The 18,443-nt window shown below is 46.3% G+C and overlaps 1 protein-coding gene across 1 annotated transcript in view; it reads left to right on the forward strand.

Annotated features, from left to right (window-relative positions):
* LOC143422656 (uncharacterized) overlaps positions 1-4,832 on the forward strand; it is a 431,772-nt gene extending 426,940 nt beyond the window's left edge. The window contains exon 10 of the mRNA XM_076893458.1: positions 4,819-4,832. The gene's annotated coding sequence lies outside the window, so the exon portion shown is untranslated. The remainder of the gene's footprint in view (positions 1-4,818) is intronic.
* The last annotated feature ends 13,611 nt before the right edge of the window (positions 4,833-18,443 follow it).

The raw sequence follows: 18,443 nt of genomic DNA on the forward strand, positions 1-18,443 counted from the left end.
ATATGATAAAGACAATGGAGTACTTAAATTCAAGTTAAGTTCGCAGAAATTTGGTATCGAGGGGGTGGACTGGGCGTCTTGGTAACGTTTAAAAACTGATGGTGATAAAAGCATCCTCGATCGAGGATTTAAAGGAAATGGCTCGATAGCGAATGGAATGCTTTAGATTCCAGTTTTAACGCGAAAGATAGCGAGCTGATAAAGAAGGAGGGAAGGTGTTTGCCACGAGTTCTTATGGACTCGCTATTAGGGTAACTCCAATCATTAAGGCACCCCTACTGCGATATTTTCCACTCGTTTCGCCATTAGCCATTCGCCTCAAGTGCCGTTGAGCATAAAGGTATTTCTCTCCTTGTTTGACGTAATCCAAGCGCTCGAAAATGAGGGAAAACCTAATCGTACCCTATCATCCAATATTTATCGCTTCATCGTACTAGTTTGCTCGTATATAACTTCGCTGCAATTTTGTACACGGTTTTAACGACGAATGGTTATCTTTTAGTCAGTTTACAAACAACTTACAGGTAACGTTTAAAAAATTATACAGAATTGTGGAGCGTCGATTTTAGTACCATCCGCCTATAGAACCCATCGCGTTAAAAGCAACGTGAGCGAACAATATACTTTTATTTGGCCTACAATTCGAACAAAGCTCCGTCCGTTTCATTCAAACATAAAATTCCAGTTAACAGTTGAGGGAATTTCGTTTGATAAAACTATTCTGGAGTTACTTGAAATTTTCACATCTCCATTCACGCTTTGCCGCTGCTACGGCCCCAGAAAGTGTTCACCGGTTTTATATTTAACGATACGTTCGGCGGTTCGGTAGTAAAGTGTTACCGTGCGACGTGTAACTCGCGCCGCAAAGAGGATATCAATTGAAATTATTAAATAATCGAAGTGGAACAATAAATTGTGATGAAATTTCTCCTTATTTCGAGGGTCTGTTACGTTTTGCAGGTCTGTATCGCGCGTAGAAGATCCGTGTCGTGGACGAAACGGCGGCTCAAAAGAACGAAGGCGGATCGAGCGTTCGAGGGCGCTGCGCCGGTTCTCTTTATTATAGTCACTTAAAGCGAAATTGCACGGTTCACTTTGGTTTGAACGACACGGTCGATTCAACGGCGCTGAAAGCAAAGTAAACCATGAAGATTACAATTTGGTTAAACACTTTCAATGATAATTTACACAGTTTACCTTGCTTCCAATTTTGTTGAATCAACCGCGCCGTTCGACCAAAGTAAACCGTGTAATTTCGCTTTTAGATTGAATCTTGACGCCGTCGGCGAGGCCCTTTGAAATATTGACAATTCGTCAGACGATTCTTCCAAACACCGTCTGATCGATCTTTTCATACGCCTCTAACAATCTGCATCGGCGTCAGAAGCGATTCAACGTTTCACAATCCTGACAATACGATTCACGCGCGATCGTTTTCGAAGTATCTACGCTACGCCTGGTGTTTCCTACACGCTAACAGCCCTTAATGAATTCTCGTAAACGCGGCCATCGAACGTCATTTACGCGCGGCATCGGGTATCCATTATAAAATCTCGTCGAACCGTTACGGTCGGCCAAAGTGGCGAGAGATCGACTAGACCAAATGAGTTGTAAACCGCGGTCTGAAAGGCAATTTCTGTCATCTCGCTTTCACACTTTCAGAGATTTAGTGGCCTCTCCGGAGGGGCGCCACGTCGGAGGGGCGAGGAGGCGGGAAATGAGAAAGGGATTCGTTCGTGTCGACCGCAGTAATCGAAGAGAGTGGGCTTCAGAGTAAATTAGGGGCGACCGTCTATTATTTAACTTTGTAGCTCGTTAAGTATCGCGATTTCCGTTTCTCCTCGATCGATAAGGGAATGGTAACGATTATTACGTATGATACTACAACCCGTAGGATTTAGAGAGGAATTAATTCTAATTGAAAGTTTTGAATGAAAAATTGTCTTCAATCTCTCGACGAATTTACCAATGAAATACCGGGCTTTGGAACGCTGCAGGTTGCACGGGACGATTGATTTCAGTGCGTCGCGGGGGAAAGAAGCGTATCTGAAATGCGGTCGACTAGGCGAGCTTTAATCCGGATAGGAGCGATCCTATAATCTCGGGAAGTGAACTCAATCCTCTCTATTTTTCTGACAAAATTATCTCCCTCCCGATATTCGAGTCTTCCGGCCGATTTGACGCGGGGATCTTCGACGAAAAAGAGACAACCGCGGTGAACGTTTCGCTCTCATTGAATTATTATGTAAAGTAGCAATTAACCAACCTCTATTCGGATAGTGACGCGGCGGGACTTTCGTATAAGATGTCGTCGATGAATATTTAATTATAACAAGCCGCGCGGAGATAAGGTGGAACGACTGGACGGTTTCTTTTGCTTCGGAAATGAGGCTCGTTCCCGATTTTATACTTTCACCGCGGCGAGATGAAACGTGATTTTTACCTTCCTCCTTTTCTCGGCTCAAAAGAGCGCCTGGCACCGCACACGCGGAGGAATATTTTCATATTCCGATAAATGCTTCCACGAAAATCTTTTCTACCGAGTAACATTCCACGTTTCCATGTTTTTCGACAACAAATACACGTGCGTAAATAATTGAATAATTTTTTTGATACATGAGGATCGTGATTATTTAAACGAGGGAAGAATTGTCCATTTAAGTCAAACTCGGGGGTTGAACGTCATCGAGCTCGATCCTAGACACCCGAACAGAGATGTCAGCGAGGGGTGCCGGATTAATTAGCCTCGTTGATGACAACAAACATTCTCGACCGCGAATGCTTAGGGCGTGCGCGGTTAGGTGGTCTCTGCTTTAAATTTGGACGGGTGCAAGTCCTGTTCCGGTGGTGGCGTGCGTGTTATGACGCGCGTACTCGCAAATTCGGACGGAGAACAGGAGGACGCGGCTGGGATGCGCGGCGACAATGATTGCCGAGTCGCAGTGTAGTCGTGCATTATGTCGCCACGCATAATGACGAGCTCGCATGAATGCATCGCATTTTCGGTACGTTCACGCCGATTCGAGTGCCGACAAAGGCCAAAATTGGATTGACCCCGTCTACCGAGCACCGCTGTTTGCCCTCTTCATCGGCAGCGTCTCGTCTTTCGCTCTTAACGCGGTTGTTGATTATCTTTCTTCCAAAATACCCCTTCGCACCATTCGTTTCTCACGTCACACTCTCGTTCGAGCAACGTCTTCGAAAGTATTCGACGAACCTGCGTGAATTTTCACAAATTTCGTAGTATTTACTTCCTCTTGCCATCGTGAAAGGTTATTCGTTTCCATCATCGATTTTTCCAATCTCCACCCTTCAAGTTATCGCTCGAACGAGGGGACCGTTGAATTTCCACAATTAATTTCGACGCCGAACGGATAGCAATTATCGCCCGTTTGAATTTTCATTAACGCGGTCCACAATTACAGTGCGCACAAAGAGGAAGGAAAAGCAGCCGCGAAACAACCGGGCGGCGGCAGCCGAGGGTGGCGTCGCGAGAGGGTGGCTGGTGAATTATCCGGGACGCGGGGAATTCGATTATTTAATTTGCGAACAGATATGCACGCCGATCGAGTTGCGCCGCGCGGCGAAAAGAAGGGTGGTCTCTATATTCGGCGGCGAAGGCACGACGCAAACTCCGTAATCCAATTAACGCGGTGAAAGGCAAGATTGACGGTGAGACGGCGGAGTTTCGAGAGGGGCCATGAATCGATTCGCATCGGGCTCTCGTGGCAGATCGATCGTCGGGACGGCAAACCTGTCAAACTGTACCCTTGGGGACTGGGTTGCATTACGGCCTAACCTATCAGTCGCGCCTGTTCGCGCAATTAGCGCGTTCTAAAGCGTCTGTTCGCCGGCGCTCTTGTGTCCGAGTGGAGATAAGTCGATTTGTGCCCGTTTGCGGCGACACATTGTGTTGTTACGCACCTGCGATCGACGTTCGAACGCGGTGGGCGTTCGTCCAACTTCCCATCCGTGCTCTCCACTGCCCTCAGCCCTTAAAAGTTAATCGTCTCGCGTAAAAATGGAATCATTTAGTTAAAAGAAGAGTCTGAGAAATTCTACAGTATCCTATATCCTAAAACTAATTCAATATGCTCGGAGAAAACCCTAACGATACTGTAATGGCCAAGCACTTTGCGAGTATCGGAAAAGAATTTTCATAAACGCAACGATTCATTACCAGCCGCTCGTGCCTTCAATCATTTTCAGATTTCTTACAGAAGGAGTACCGGCCATTTTCTCCGTCCCCGAGCAAACTTCGCGACGCCGTGTCGTGAATTTACATTCGAGGAAACGCAAAATATTCACGCCGCTTTTTCCTGAATACCGCGGCGTCCTCGCTTGGAAACGAGTATAAAAATCCGCGGCAATGGCGAAGGCGTTCGAACGAGCCACCCCCCGCGAAGCAACCCTTTCGCTCGGCTAAGCGCGACCGCAGCCACCGTCGACTACTGCCATCTACGTTGCAACGCGAAACGCGAACTTACGTAAATACACCCGCGCACCTCGCCACCCGTACACAGATACAATCGCGTACGTATGCGTGCGCATCGACGTGTCTCTTTATAACTGATTGCAACGGAGCAGTAGCTGGTGAAGGTGGCAGAAGCTTTTCGTTCGATCGCCTTCCTTCCTTCCTTCCTCCGCGTCTCGTACCCTTTTCCTCCTTTGCCAGCGCCAATACCGACCCCCATTCTTCGCGCGATCGTCATTCTCAGCCCTCGTTCTCTACCCTCGGCTCGCGCTCAACCTCTTTCTCTTGATTTCCTGCCCCCGTACCAACGCTTCGCCCTTTTCTCGCCGGCACATCGACCAAAGGGAAGTCTATAAATTTACCAGGAGAAATTGTCACGAAAAATATGGAATATTGAGTACGAGAGGGCCTCTTCGTCTTTCAACCGACGTCAGCTGCAGTAAAAGGAGAAGAAATTTGCCGGTCGTGAAAACACCGGTTCACGCAGTCCTCGCCATTCTCGCCTGGGGAGCGGAACGGTTCCAGCCAGTCGCGAGCACCGCCGTTTCTTTCCTCTTTTCCGTCGCTTTTATTTTTCGCTCTTCGAATATCACGGACGACGAAGGATCGTTGAAATTAGTTATGTTACTGGAATTCGAGTAACTCGTTCTCGAGTTTGCGCTCGTCGAGTGAGTTTAAAGTCGTTCCGTTTCGAGCAACGTGATTTCGAGTACCGATCAAAACCGGCGGACGATCTTCGGGCAACAACGATGCTCCGAATAAGGGCGGTTAATCCGAAGAGTTACGCGTTCCGCTGTATTCGCCAAAGGCGATTAAAATGTGGACCTCGCGGGGCAAAAGTGAAACGCTTGAAGCGTGGAGGGTGCTTAATCGTTCGATTAACTGATGGTATTCGGGACGTAATTTTTCGAAACGATGCTCGTTACGTTAGCCATCGAAACAAACGAGCGCTCGAGAACGCTTGTCGAACTTTGCTCGATTGCTCTTTATTTATTCGAGCAGCAACGGCTCTGTTCCGTGTGTTACACACGAAACTTCGTTTTTATCCGCTCCGTGCCTACGATTGTTCACCTTTGAACCGTTTTGCGCGCAGGCCTTTTGACCCTTTCCAAGCAATTCGTAATGAAAAGTCTTTCGCAGTGTTATGCGCGTGTCGCTCTTACTTAAAACAGTCGAATCTTTCTTAGAAATAATAACGATGTATGTATAGTCTCGAGAATTAACGAGTTCGGTAAGCTGAATGAAAAACCCGCTGTCAAAGATCCGAGCGAGCAACGCTCGTTGGCATTTTCTCTTCCGTGTAAGTTAAGTACGAGCTACCATTTATCGCGTCAATTGTAGCGCACGTACGCGAAGAGTGGCAGCTGTCTGATTGCAGATTTCGTGATTGAATGCCGATAACGCCGGGAATGCTTTTGACTGAAGGAATGTCAACGACGCTTTTTGCATCGGCAACCGGATGATGAGCCTGGATCCGTACCGTGTCTCCTCTAAACCGTACGGATAGACAGACAGTTTTGAATATCAAATAAGTGAACAGACGATGCAAGTGAAGCCATGTCGGATACGTCGATCTATTGCCAGACAAAAACGATGTCCCCCCGCTATGTAATGCGTGGACCGCTGTAAACGCTGTATCATCATAAACGGTTCGATCGTTAACGCGTTTCCGTTCTCCACTGATCCAAGTCGAGCACCCCAACTTAAGACGAGAGGGTGCGACTATACTTGAAGTAAAGTGCACACACGTAACATTACTTAAACATTTGAAGTCTGCTTAAAAAGCTCGCAAATAATATCCTGATAATCACGTTGATCCGTAATCGGAAGGTAAACGATCGAATTTTCCTCTGTGGTCGAAAGCTGCGGCCCTTGAATATGCGCGGTAGCGCGTCGTGTGCACACTCGACGGCCACGAATACAGGGGAGGCGTTAGTTTGTTATTACGGATAGGTAACCCTGCAAAACGCGAGCGGGCGCTAACGTCTGCGTATAAATTATTAGTCGATATTTCAAGCATGACGTCACTTCCGGCAATGTGCCGGCTGGTTTCCGCCGTATGATGGATGGTCCACCCCTCCGTCCCGTTGGCCCGTGTCTCGCCATTCCCGTCGTTGTGCTCTTCCTCAAATCGTTGCGCATACACGGACCTTCTGGCGAATACACGTCGACGAAGTTTCGCGTGATACCTATATTATGGTTCATCGGGTGTGCATACGCAATATAACGTAATACTTTGTTCGGTAATGGAAAACGAGCCACGGGTGATTGATTAGGAGCGTGACTCGGCGGTATCTAGCGGCTGCTTAACGCGGCACCTTGGGCTACTCGAAAATTGTTGTCACCGTGGCGTCCACCTATGCGTATATTTATTATTAAAAAATTCAACGCCACTGTCGGGAAACCACACTTTTATGACCAGCGAGTTGATCCTTCGATCGGAGTCTGCAGCACGTTGTGTCCATAGATACCAACTGGGTGTAGAATAATTTGCCCCGCCGTTGAGAATAACACGACCATTTTTTACGAACTACATTACACACGGTATATTTGTATATTTTAAAGTCTGTAAAGAATGAAACAACGGACCGTCGGTACAGCAAAAGGGGTGTTGCTTGTCCAGATTGCGTGAAGCGCTCTGTACAGTTCCAGAAGAAACAAACCTGTTCAAGATGTCGTCCACGTACTCTCTCGTTTATTCAATATTCTGGTTTAGAGGTGCTCCGCTTATTGTTGCGTTGAGTAACAAACCGGTCAATATCTTGCGGTACTGGTTGTAAGTCGTGCATTCTTCGCCTCTATGGGGTGGTGGAAGTGCACGGAAGAGAGGAAACCAGAGAGGTCATGCCGGGTGAATTCTCCGAGTTAAATCTTGCTGTTCCATTTGGAATTTCAGTTCATCGATAAATAAGACGCTGGGGTTATTAGATATCATGGGCGCGGATCAAATTCCAATTTCAACGGCGGAGGGCACTTCCGCAACCCAGAGGCTCGAAGGGGTTGAATTTGTGTCTAGTCGACTCTACGGGTTCTTGGCCGCTGTCCCAATTGAAAGCTACGTTGGGTGACTAGAGAAGTTTACGTTTGACGTGTTACGCGGATACTTTAAAAGTTGATCGATCGTTCAACGTGTTTCGATACGTTCGTTTCGACCCCTCCTACATCGCAGGCGAAACACTTGTATGTTTATTGTAATAAAGGACAACATCGGTTTCAAAGTATTCGCAGTTTTAAAAAATGCGAAGGTAAGACTGATTATTTTGCGGTGTTTTGTAGCAGTTTCTCCTTTCTCTAATATAATTTTCAATCTTCGAAATGGAATATAAATCGACGTATCAAACTTCTAAGAAGCGAGTACATAAAAGAGAGCATAGTAAAAATTTCATCTAACATTTTCGTGCTTTATGTACAGCAGAAAATTTTTATCGCGTTACTCTTATTACCAATGTTCACTAAACTCGCCTGATGACGTTATAAATTTAAATTAAATTTCGCTGGAACTTTGTTACGCACAATAACTTATTCGAAGTGTACGATAATCAAGTTGTACGTATAACCGTATTACTTTCTTCTGTTACAACTTACTCTATAATTTTATTCTTAATCAATTACCTTTAATGTAATTCAACGTGAGTTACTCGAGCGAGAACATAATAGGGGTTGAGATGGATTTAATTCCAGATGAATGGTCACTGACGCTCGCGTTATCGCGATGAAAGGCAGAGGAAGTGGACGTCTAACCAGACACGCAGATATTTAAATTTGGAGACAGACCTTTTCCTTAAAAAAGGAACGTAGTTAATAAGAAATCTTGCCACGCGTGTGCCCACCTGTAAATTCGAACAAACGCTGTACCATTCGATTCCGTTACATACATACAAACGCACGATCAGATCAGCTGCTCGCAAAATCTACAATTTTTGTTCGCCTGAAGATCGAACGCGCTTCAGTGGGAAATCTGAAAACGCCTGGTCAAAGCGAAAAGCGGCAAACCCTTGCACACGGAAGTCCAGCGCGAGGCTCGCGGCTTTCACGAGCCACCATGACAAATGACACGTTTCGTCCCGCAGCGCGCAGGTCGATTCTCGCTATTTACCTGACACGATTTTTGTTTCCGTTCAGCCGCGTATTAAAACCGGTTGTGCCGCGCGGAATTCGAATTTATCTCGGCGGAACCGATTGTCAGCGCTCGTCATGCACGCCCGTTCGTCCGCGGCGACGCTTGACAACGCCCCGGCGAGATTGAATAATTTTTCAGCCCCCGGACACCCCGATAAGTTATGGGATTTATCTGCGACCGTTTAATGATAAGTCACAGAGCCGCCGCGCGGGAAGAACGATACCGACGTCAGCGGAACGCAGACATTCGATCGTAATCACTGATGATAAATCTCGGTACGCGCGCCGCGATTTGTTACGCTCCTCGCGCGCTGCTCACTTTTCGGAGAACGGTTTATGGCTTGTCGAAAGCGAGGAAATTAGTTTCGCTTGGGATTAAGGCGACGCCTTTTTTTTATCATTGCGACTTGTAATGTTCGCGGGCATGAAACGGGTTGCTGAGAGATCGAAGGAAATAAAAGTGTAACTCACGAGAAATGGCAATCTATTTATCACTATTGGGATCAGTGTTCGTTGCATGACTCTGAAAATAATTACAAAAAGTAGATAATTTGCTTCCCCAGTAATTTCCTCGATTCTAACAAGAACATAATAGAACTAACAAGCACAAGTAACGCAACTAAAATTGATCATCAGCCAAAAAATGTTTCGCGCAAACAAGCCGCGGGAGTAGAGCGAGTGGGTTGAGAGGAAAAAAGGGGCGCGATCTACTGCAAACTCCCGCATAGATATTTAATAACATCGTTATCCAATTGGCAACGTTTACAAGCTAAAAGCAACACGTGAATCGTGCAGGGTCGCGTTACGTCCGCGCAAATCGTTTTCGTTGCCGGCCGTTGAAACAGTTACGCGAGATCCCCGGCAACGAAAACGTTCCGCGTGTACAATTCGCGCAATATTCACCAGCCCAAACAGAAAGTAGAGCGTGGATTGCGGCGAGCCATGCGGACTGAATCTCACCCCGGCGGTGTAAGTTGTTAATTTAAACTTTCCGCGTTGAAAACGCAACAATTCTGTTGTGGAGGAGTTCGCGCAACCGGCGAGGCCGGCTTGCGCGTGACTTTCGTGCCTCCTTTCGCCCCTTTCTTGCATCCAGCCCGGATAGCTAGCACCCCATCCTCGTTCCATCGCGGTGCTTACCGCTTTCCCTCGCAGCCGGGGCTGAATTCACGGATAATTCGTTCTTGTGTTCCGTTGTAATTTCATATTGAAGATTTGAGAAATTTAAGCCGGCGCAATTTACGCAAACCGCGCTTCAGTCATTTAATGGAACGAAGCGGGCGGATTTCGCCGCGCAACTTATAAACTGCCGTTTCAGGGGGTTTAACTTCGCCCGATACGCGCGGTCGAGAATTCTATCGCGATTAATTGAATCCTCAAAAATTAACGCTTGCTTGTACGCTTTCATCAAGACGTAACGTTCGAAATGTCTAATGAACCTTTCGCTATTTCTCCTTCAGTATCAATAAAAATACATTGATCGCATGCACCTCGAGAAACTCGTACGTGTACCCGCGCGAAGCGACGAAACTAAGCGGACTGCAAACGGGAAGGAAAAAGAAGGGAAAAAGACGCGTAGCGCGGAAGTGGCAATTAAAATATTTCTTTCATTCAGCGTCACAGCTTCCCTCTATTTTTGTCTCGGTTAATCCGCTCGCGCATCATCCAGGCTCTAATGGCTATTTTTCAATTCGCGTGCTCCTTTTCGCCGCGCGTTTGCTGGCCGAAACTCTGTTAGCGGGGCTGCACGGAGTCAGAACGGTAGAAAACGAGCCGCGGGCAGGTCGCGCGTGTATAATCAATTCGAAACAAAGCCGCGAAAAATGATTCGAAGCGAGCCGGCGGCGGCGAAACGCCAGCACCGGTTCGCGGGGCGCGTCTATCAAGCGCGGACCTCGCGTCGAGCGGTCCGCGCGTACAGGCCGGTTCAAAGAACACGCGGTTGAACAGCGGTGCGCGCTTCGTTAGGGACGTCGTTTGGATTTCCTGCCCGTGCCCGAAAACCACCGTCAACTGCCCGTTGTCCCTCCAACCCCGTTCCAGTTTCAATGGCGGAGAAAATAGCGCGGCGACCAACCACCGCCAACAGCGGCAACGTTATCCTAGCCACCCCCTTCAACCCCCTTCGCAGCCGGTCAATAGCGGACGACGTGCACACCACGCGACATACCTCGGGCATTTTTAACGTTTATACGCGCTCCTCTTCTTCGTACCTCGCTTTACCTTCGCCTTCGTTTTCTTCCCCTTTCCATCTCGTCCTTTCGCACCCTCGGTTAGTTTCTCACCCTTTGTCTCGGTTTCGACATCGGTCGTTCCGTTCCCTCTCGTACATTCTCATTTATCTCGCTGTCATTCCCGTTTCCACCTTATCCATTGTTCTTCTCGTGATTTTTATTCCTCTCTTTCCCTTTCTCCCCCGTGTTCTGCTCTCCCCTGACTTTTTCTGTTTCCACGCACCCTACACTTGGTTATTCCGCAGCCTGTCCTACCCGCGCCTTGATTTTCACCGCCCGTCTACCTTTCCATCGTTCCACCCTGTTTACTCATTGTTTCCGTTGTATCCACGTTCGCCTGCCATTGTCCGCCCGCCGCGAACTTTTCCTGCCATTTTAATTCCGTTATTTCTTCTCTGTTTTAATTAATCCTCGGCCGTGAGTCATACCCAGGCACGTCTGACTGGCTGTTTGCGGTTACGTAGCTTTCTCTGCGTGTCTGTAAGCCACGTGATACATCTGGTTAGAATTATGTAAATTTTTGAGTACATACACAGTGGATGAAAAGGATGTTCCAACGTCTCTGACGTACGTGTGACAGTCTTTACTCAACCTTATAAATTTTTATAGAAACAGGGGTGGTTTAGTATGAAGGTGTGTATTGTAAAATATTATATACTTAATATTTGGTACACATTCTTCATATCGCCTAACAATTAAGTCCACGAGCAGAACAAATAAAGAATATCTACAGTTTATTTTTACTTCGCTCAGTGAGAATAGATACTCCAAATATTTCACTCTATTTTCTCTTTCCCATCGATCGATCCGGTATATTTGAATTTCTTGCGTTGTTTCTTTGCGTTCTATACCGAGTAACAAAAGCTAGCCGAACGTTTTATATATTTTTTGTTCGAGGAATTCGAATTGAAAGGAACGCACGGATGAAGATCAACGCAGAGCCAGAGAATTGAGCTGGATGCGGCTATAGAAAAAAATGGCCCACGAAAAAATCGGAATGTAGTTACCAATCTGCAATGCAAACTCGCGGTTTCGCGGCAGTTATGTACTCGATTCGACGAGCGGGCGAAAATGTCGGAGGAAAGGGACACGGATATGAGGCTCGCCCTCGATGAAGGGAGAAGAACGGTGGTTCCAGCCCTCCCTTTCGTAGATCCTCGCGAATACTCGCGGAACGCATCCTTCTCGATGCTAATTAAATCCCCGTGTTTCATCTCCCTTATTTTACTCCCGGTTATTCTAATTCCTCTCTGTTTACTTTGCGCCCACACCAAAAAATACGCAAAACGTGGGTACCGTGTGTTTCCAGCGCGCCTACGATTTCATTTTCCCCTTCGACCCCTCGGGATTTTACTAAACATTCTTCGCATTAGAAACTGTCAAACTTTTTTCGATTACTATTTTTTTTTTTTATATTGAAAAGACGTGGATATTTATTTTTAATTGAGAGCGAGTAAAGTTCGTATTTTTCCTGTTTATATTGGCAATACGTAAAATTTCTTCATCACGATATTGCCCTCGAAAGAAATAATGGGAACCCAGATGCAACTCATGATCAATGAAACTTTTTTCCACGGCACTTGCCAAGAGGGACAGCGCCGATACGGTCTCCGTGGGAACGATTCTCGTTCCATTCCTATAAAAAATGTAGGCCAGCATCGAGTACCTTTCCTAGCCGATTAACAAAACCATGCGATTGACAAAAAAAAAGACATCGACCGTTCGACGTATTGCGAATACCCTACGAAGTAATGTTTTATTCAAATTTCTAGAAGCTCTATCTGAAAAGCAAGGTGCGTGATGATAGTAAAACACGTATTAACATATACATACATTCGGTTGGAGGTTACACTCGTTGTCAGCAGGTTTTGAAAATTAGTTTCGCTATTGTACCATATTTCAGCCAGTTTATCTTCAACAGAATTTACAGTTAAGCTAGTTTATCTTCAAGCGAATTCCGCTATTAAGCTAAACGTAATATACGTAAACCTGGCGAGTTTAATTGATCCCTTGAGCGTCCGTTTGGCTTTCATTTGACGTACAGAAGCGTAACAGTCTGAATGTTAACGAGTACAAAAGTTAATCGTTCGAATGAATTGTATAGCGGTCCCCAAATTTAATTATTTTTCAATTTAAATGATCTCTGTTGATATTGATCAACAGTTTAATTCGATTGGTATAATGAACACTTTTATTACTTGTCCATTTATAAATGGTACATATTTCGGTAGATCGATTCAGAGATACGATCCTCTGATTCGAGATGCTTCGCTGGAAATCCTCGCGCTAATCACAAATACCGATACTTCTTTAAAGCGCGATACCATCAGCACGATTGGAATGCCGTTTACACAGGGAGACGAGCACTCTCGAAGGTGTACAGGTGTGTACCAACCTAAATCGATGTAAATACTCACACGAAAAATCCACATGGGGACGTCGCATAATGAAACGTTTAAACGCTTTTAAACGGGGAAATTAAATACCGAATACATATCGACACAGTCAAGTGCACGATTGGGACTCGAGAGGAACTCGTTTAAGCGTAATTTAATTGGGTTGAGCGTATTCCACTCATGGAATTTCAATGTTTCATATTCATTTACAAAGTTCAAGGTGCGGCGACGTAAAGGAACACTGTTTGATACAGAATTCAAATTAATTTCGTATAGACTACACGTGTTCGAAGAAAAAGAATATAATTCAAGACGAATACACTTCATCCATCACGTGAAACAGTTAAAACAGTCCAAACTACCCCCAACGCGTGCGAACATTTAGTTGTAGAAAACGAAACCGCGAAAAACAGCCCCGATCCTACTAGCGTAACACGTTGCGGCGTGTCCCACGAAGATTAATCACCGCCTGCTGTGTAATAATTTTGCACGGGCAAAATTTCGTCGATCACCTAACCGCAGCTTCCGCTTACGAGCCTCTCGCGGCTGGACGCGGGCCTCGAGCTGCTCGTGTCACGCTGTAGTTAGCCAGAGGGGTTCATTTTCTCGCGGCGTTCTCCAGAAAAGCGTCGCCTGCTCTTGGTAACAATTCGATCGGCTACTCTTACGAGAGTGCGAAACCAGTGGCATTACGTTCAGATCTGCGACCACGACACGAGTCACGTAAGTCACGAGCATCACGCCCACAATAATAACGCTCGAGCATTGACTAACGAGCATTAACCCCGTGCGTCTTACTCCACGGGACCACGCGTTTTATGTACCATTAGTGGCGATTTTGAGGGATGTTATTTGGAATTTTGAGAATCGAAGCACGCGAGATTTAGTTACTTTCAGATTGTTCCGTATGCGATGGTAGAGACGAAGGTAGCTTTAATTCACTGAATTTTCTTTCGCCGCATTCTTGCGAGTTTCGTGGAAGAGGTGGTGATAAATCGATGGTAAAGTTTTATCGGTGATACGCGTATAACAATATTTTGTTTCGCGTTGCTCGAGACGATCGTTCGATACGATTAAACGTATAGCAGATTCTATTTAAAGGCTGGTAATAAATGACGTTCCTGCTGAATGGGAACGAATTCCTTTCGAGAGCATAATAAATAGACCGTGGGCCGTAAATCGTGGTACAAGTGGAGCGAGGCAGGCTTCGACGGTCCAAAATAAGACGGGACGATAGAATAACGTTTTGTCGTGCAGGGCATCGTTCCCTAGAAAAATGAGTTTGAAAATCAATAAAGTACGCGTGCATCTGACGGACACTTTGCGTAACGGCCCTCGCAACAAACTACTACCGCTGCCTCCGCGCACAATGTATCGTTCAACATGTTCTACGAAGCTGCGTTCTGCGAATATTAGGTTACGTATTACTTTCTACCTTTTCAAAGGCAAGACCACCGCGTATTTCTCCGATTTTCCAAATATAATATAAAAACCGGTATTACAATGGTCTGTAACGAAAGAGACGTCTGTCAGGTTCGCGTGTATCCGCCGTATCGATTCTCAAAGCCGTTGGTTCTCTGAAAAACGAAGCCTCGAACTCTCATCATTTCGTCGTATCTCGAGCCACAGAATCCAGCTCGCTCCGTTTATTCGTGGCTCGCATCGCATACGCGTCCCCATATCCTCTTCCATCCCTCGAATTCTCTAAAATATTCACGAAAGAAGAGGTCACTTAATCTGAGTAAGACACAGGCGAGCAGTAGGTGGTACCCGCTGCCAAACACCTTCACACGTTCCCCGGCGACTGCGTCACATTCACCCCGAATCCGTGACCCGTTTCCGCAAACCCTAATTCCTAATCCACTTTACCAGAAGGCTATGAAGAAAGGAGAGCGCAAAACTTGGCGAATCCCAAAATGTTTCGGTAGTTACTAATATTGCTGTCACGTGCACTCGCTATCGCCGCAGGGGAGGGCATTTATCCCGTATGCAACGGTGGTATATTTATATGCAGCAGTCTGTATCAGCTGGAAATACATTACCGTTTCCCTCTTGGCCCCTTCGAAGCTGGCGATGGGCAAATTTTGCGCCCCTCGCGGTGGCGCAACGAGTGGAAAGGAAGAGAGAGAGAGAGAGAGAGAGAGAGAGAGAGAGAGAGAGAGAGGAATGAGAGGGAAGAAAAAAAAGTAGGGACGGTGGCAGGGTTGGGCCTGGATAACCCGGTAGAACAAAGAGCAAAAGGTATAACGCGACTCGCCGCGAGGACGAAAAGGAGCGCGCCGATTTAAAATGCCGCCCACGACGGGTCATACCCCATTGTCTCGATGTTTGCAACGAATTTGCCTACGTGCTCGAATGCGGCCACAGTCGTTTTTCGGCTGTTTTGCTCGCTACGTCGCAGTTTATATACGTGGCAGGAATAAACGTCTCGTACGCTGCTTGCACCGCGCCGCGGGAAAAACCACGCGCCGTTCGCCTGACCACATTTAACGCCCCGTCGCTTGTCCGCCAATGCTGACGATTTCAGTTTCTTCTTTTTTTTTTCTCTCGCCCTCGATTCGAGCTTTAATCGTCGTCATCGTCCGCTTGTCGCCTTGAGAACGAAGGAACACGACCAGGATGGTACGCGTCGGAAGGTGCGTGTCCGCGATTAAAAGAGAGGAGTCGACGCGCGAGTGCCACATCGAGAGAAATCAGCAGTCGAAATACTGTAATACTGATTTATGTAGTCCAGTTTATATGCACGCGGGAGCAAACGTTTTAAAATTCTGTCGCTACTCTTGAACGTGCGTCCATTTACGCGACGTATACGAAATAAATGGCCGCGACGGCCGAACACACCGGCGATACGATTGTTTATTCATGCTCGCGTAATTATAATTTCTTAATTAACTGCGCAAACGCAACAACGGATGAAATTTTAATCCCGCGTTAAATATTACGGCTTATACACTCCGACCAACGTGTTTAATGAAACGAGCCGGAAGCGGAGGTCAGAAGGGCTTGCTAACACGGCCAATATGCAGTCTCGATAGCTTTATACATACAGCCCGTGCATCGAGGAGCGTGATTTACGGGTGGACAGTATGAATCCCTGGCTCGATGCACAGGCCAAGAGAAATGGCGTTTGGGGAACTGACTCGGATTAAATAATTATTCGCAATCACATACAGCTGGTGCATTACGTATAGGCAGCTGTCAGTACTATTTAAGGGTTCGTTCGCGTGTACCTTGCCTAGAGCACTGTACTCTACCGCTGTGAAACAATTCGTTTCGCGGCACGTTCTATATTTACATTCCGTTGCTCTTTTTAGCTGGTTATTCAATTTTTTCGTATATATTCGTACATTTATGGTGTGTTTCTAATGTAATTAACGCGACGAATAGTTCGCGATACCATTCGTCGAGCAGATCATAATCAGTTTAACAGCCAGAACTCGTTATTCCCCTAAATATAATTAATTCCACGAAATACCCGTTTGATTCCGCGCGTACCGTTAAATACATTATCCGTTCGTATCTGCAGTTTTATCGTAACGCTGATAAAACGTGCACCGCAACGTGCACTTTCATCATATCCACCCTAATCACCTTATCGGTACTTGAGAAGATTGCAACTCCAGCGAAGATAATCTGGGAGGCAATCAAAAGAAACCATCGCCGGGTCAGCTGTATTACAGCGATTCTATTGCAATTAGCGCCGCGGAAGCAACTATTCCGGATATGAGAACGATTCGGTCGTTCCATCCGCCGCGGAGAGGTGTAGAACCGCGGGCTCGAAAAGGAACAAGGCGGGCGATCGCGAAAACGTTCGCTCGTTAACCGTGCGATTTTCTGCTCGTTAAGTAAACGCGAGAATTCGGCCAGTCAGTCGGCTCTCTGGTATTATCCCAGAGGAACGCGCGGATTGCACGAAAACACGCGCCGAGGTGAATGCACATCACGATAACAAACAGGCCACGTTGCACCGGGTAATTATCTGTTTGACCAATTAATATCGTCGAACCCTGGTGGGATTCTCACTGGCCGCCTGAATCTTGAGTACCAAACAATCCATCTTGCATTTATCGAGCAATAATCCGGGAGGAAATTGAAGAATTTATTACAATTTTTAATTATCTATATTATCATGCTGCGAGCAGGTAGATTATTTTATCGAGTAGCTTATTATTTGTAGAAAAGAATATTATTGATTCTAGATTAGTTTCAGACGATTTAGAGGAAGCTAATGAAATATGTTACAGATCGAACATTATTTATAAGTGACTCGATGTCACTTATACTTTCGCGTACGCTTTCGACGCTCATAATTACAGCCAATAAATCATTTTAACAGTGTCAGGAGGGCTTTTCAGGGAGCTTTCAATATCTTAACCGAGCGGCGCTCGAAATTAATTCCATTATTCCTGCAATAACCCGCCATTCACGTCATTCAATCGCACGTTTCTCCATATAACTTCTCACATTACACTTACGCGTGTAAATCAATATTATCACGACGACTCTGAAATATTTCCGTACCTAGCCGCTGTTCCATTTTCCTGTTGATCCATATGAAACTTCGACACGTACACCGATCCACATATGTGTCTACATATGTACGCCTCAGAGAGATAAGCTCGTTCCCATTTCGACGTATCGTTCTTCCACGAGGAAACTTGACGAATAGTTTCTTTTCAGAAGCGTCGAAATCACAGAGGCACCCTTGCCAGGGGTTGAAAAACAGGGAGCCTTTCAGGCACCCCGTAGCGAGTGTCTGGTGGACAGAAACAATTATACGAGTTCCCTGGAAGATGGATATCCATTTTGTCTGCCGTATTCCGGCTAACTGTGTACTGACGTGTGCGCATTGTGCCAAAACACTCGCTACGAGTTTGCTACGAACTGCCAGTGTGTCTACCCTTCCTTAATGAAGTGTAAACAGCATAGACGAACTTCCGTAAGCGTTGGTAGAGTACGCGTGCCCTCGCGACACCGTATTCCCTCCTTTCGCATTCGATTTCCCATTTGCCAGCGCGCTGTATTCAATTTGAACGCGGGAATTTAAATAAAATAAACTTTAATATTTAATTCCACGCGGGAGTACAGTTCGCAGCGGAACTTTCTAATTACTCGAACGAAAAAGCTCGCGAAGCTTCCCCATCGAGTTCCAGCCTTCTCCCGGTGACGCGATTAGTCAAAAACAGAGTCGAGCGAGGCAAAACCGGCGGCAGACACTTC

Source organism: Xylocopa sonorina, chromosome 4 (assembly GCF_050948175.1).
Source record: "Xylocopa sonorina isolate GNS202 chromosome 4, iyXylSono1_principal, whole genome shotgun sequence".
Taxonomy (NCBI): Eukaryota; Metazoa; Arthropoda; class Insecta; order Hymenoptera; family Apidae; genus Xylocopa; species Xylocopa sonorina.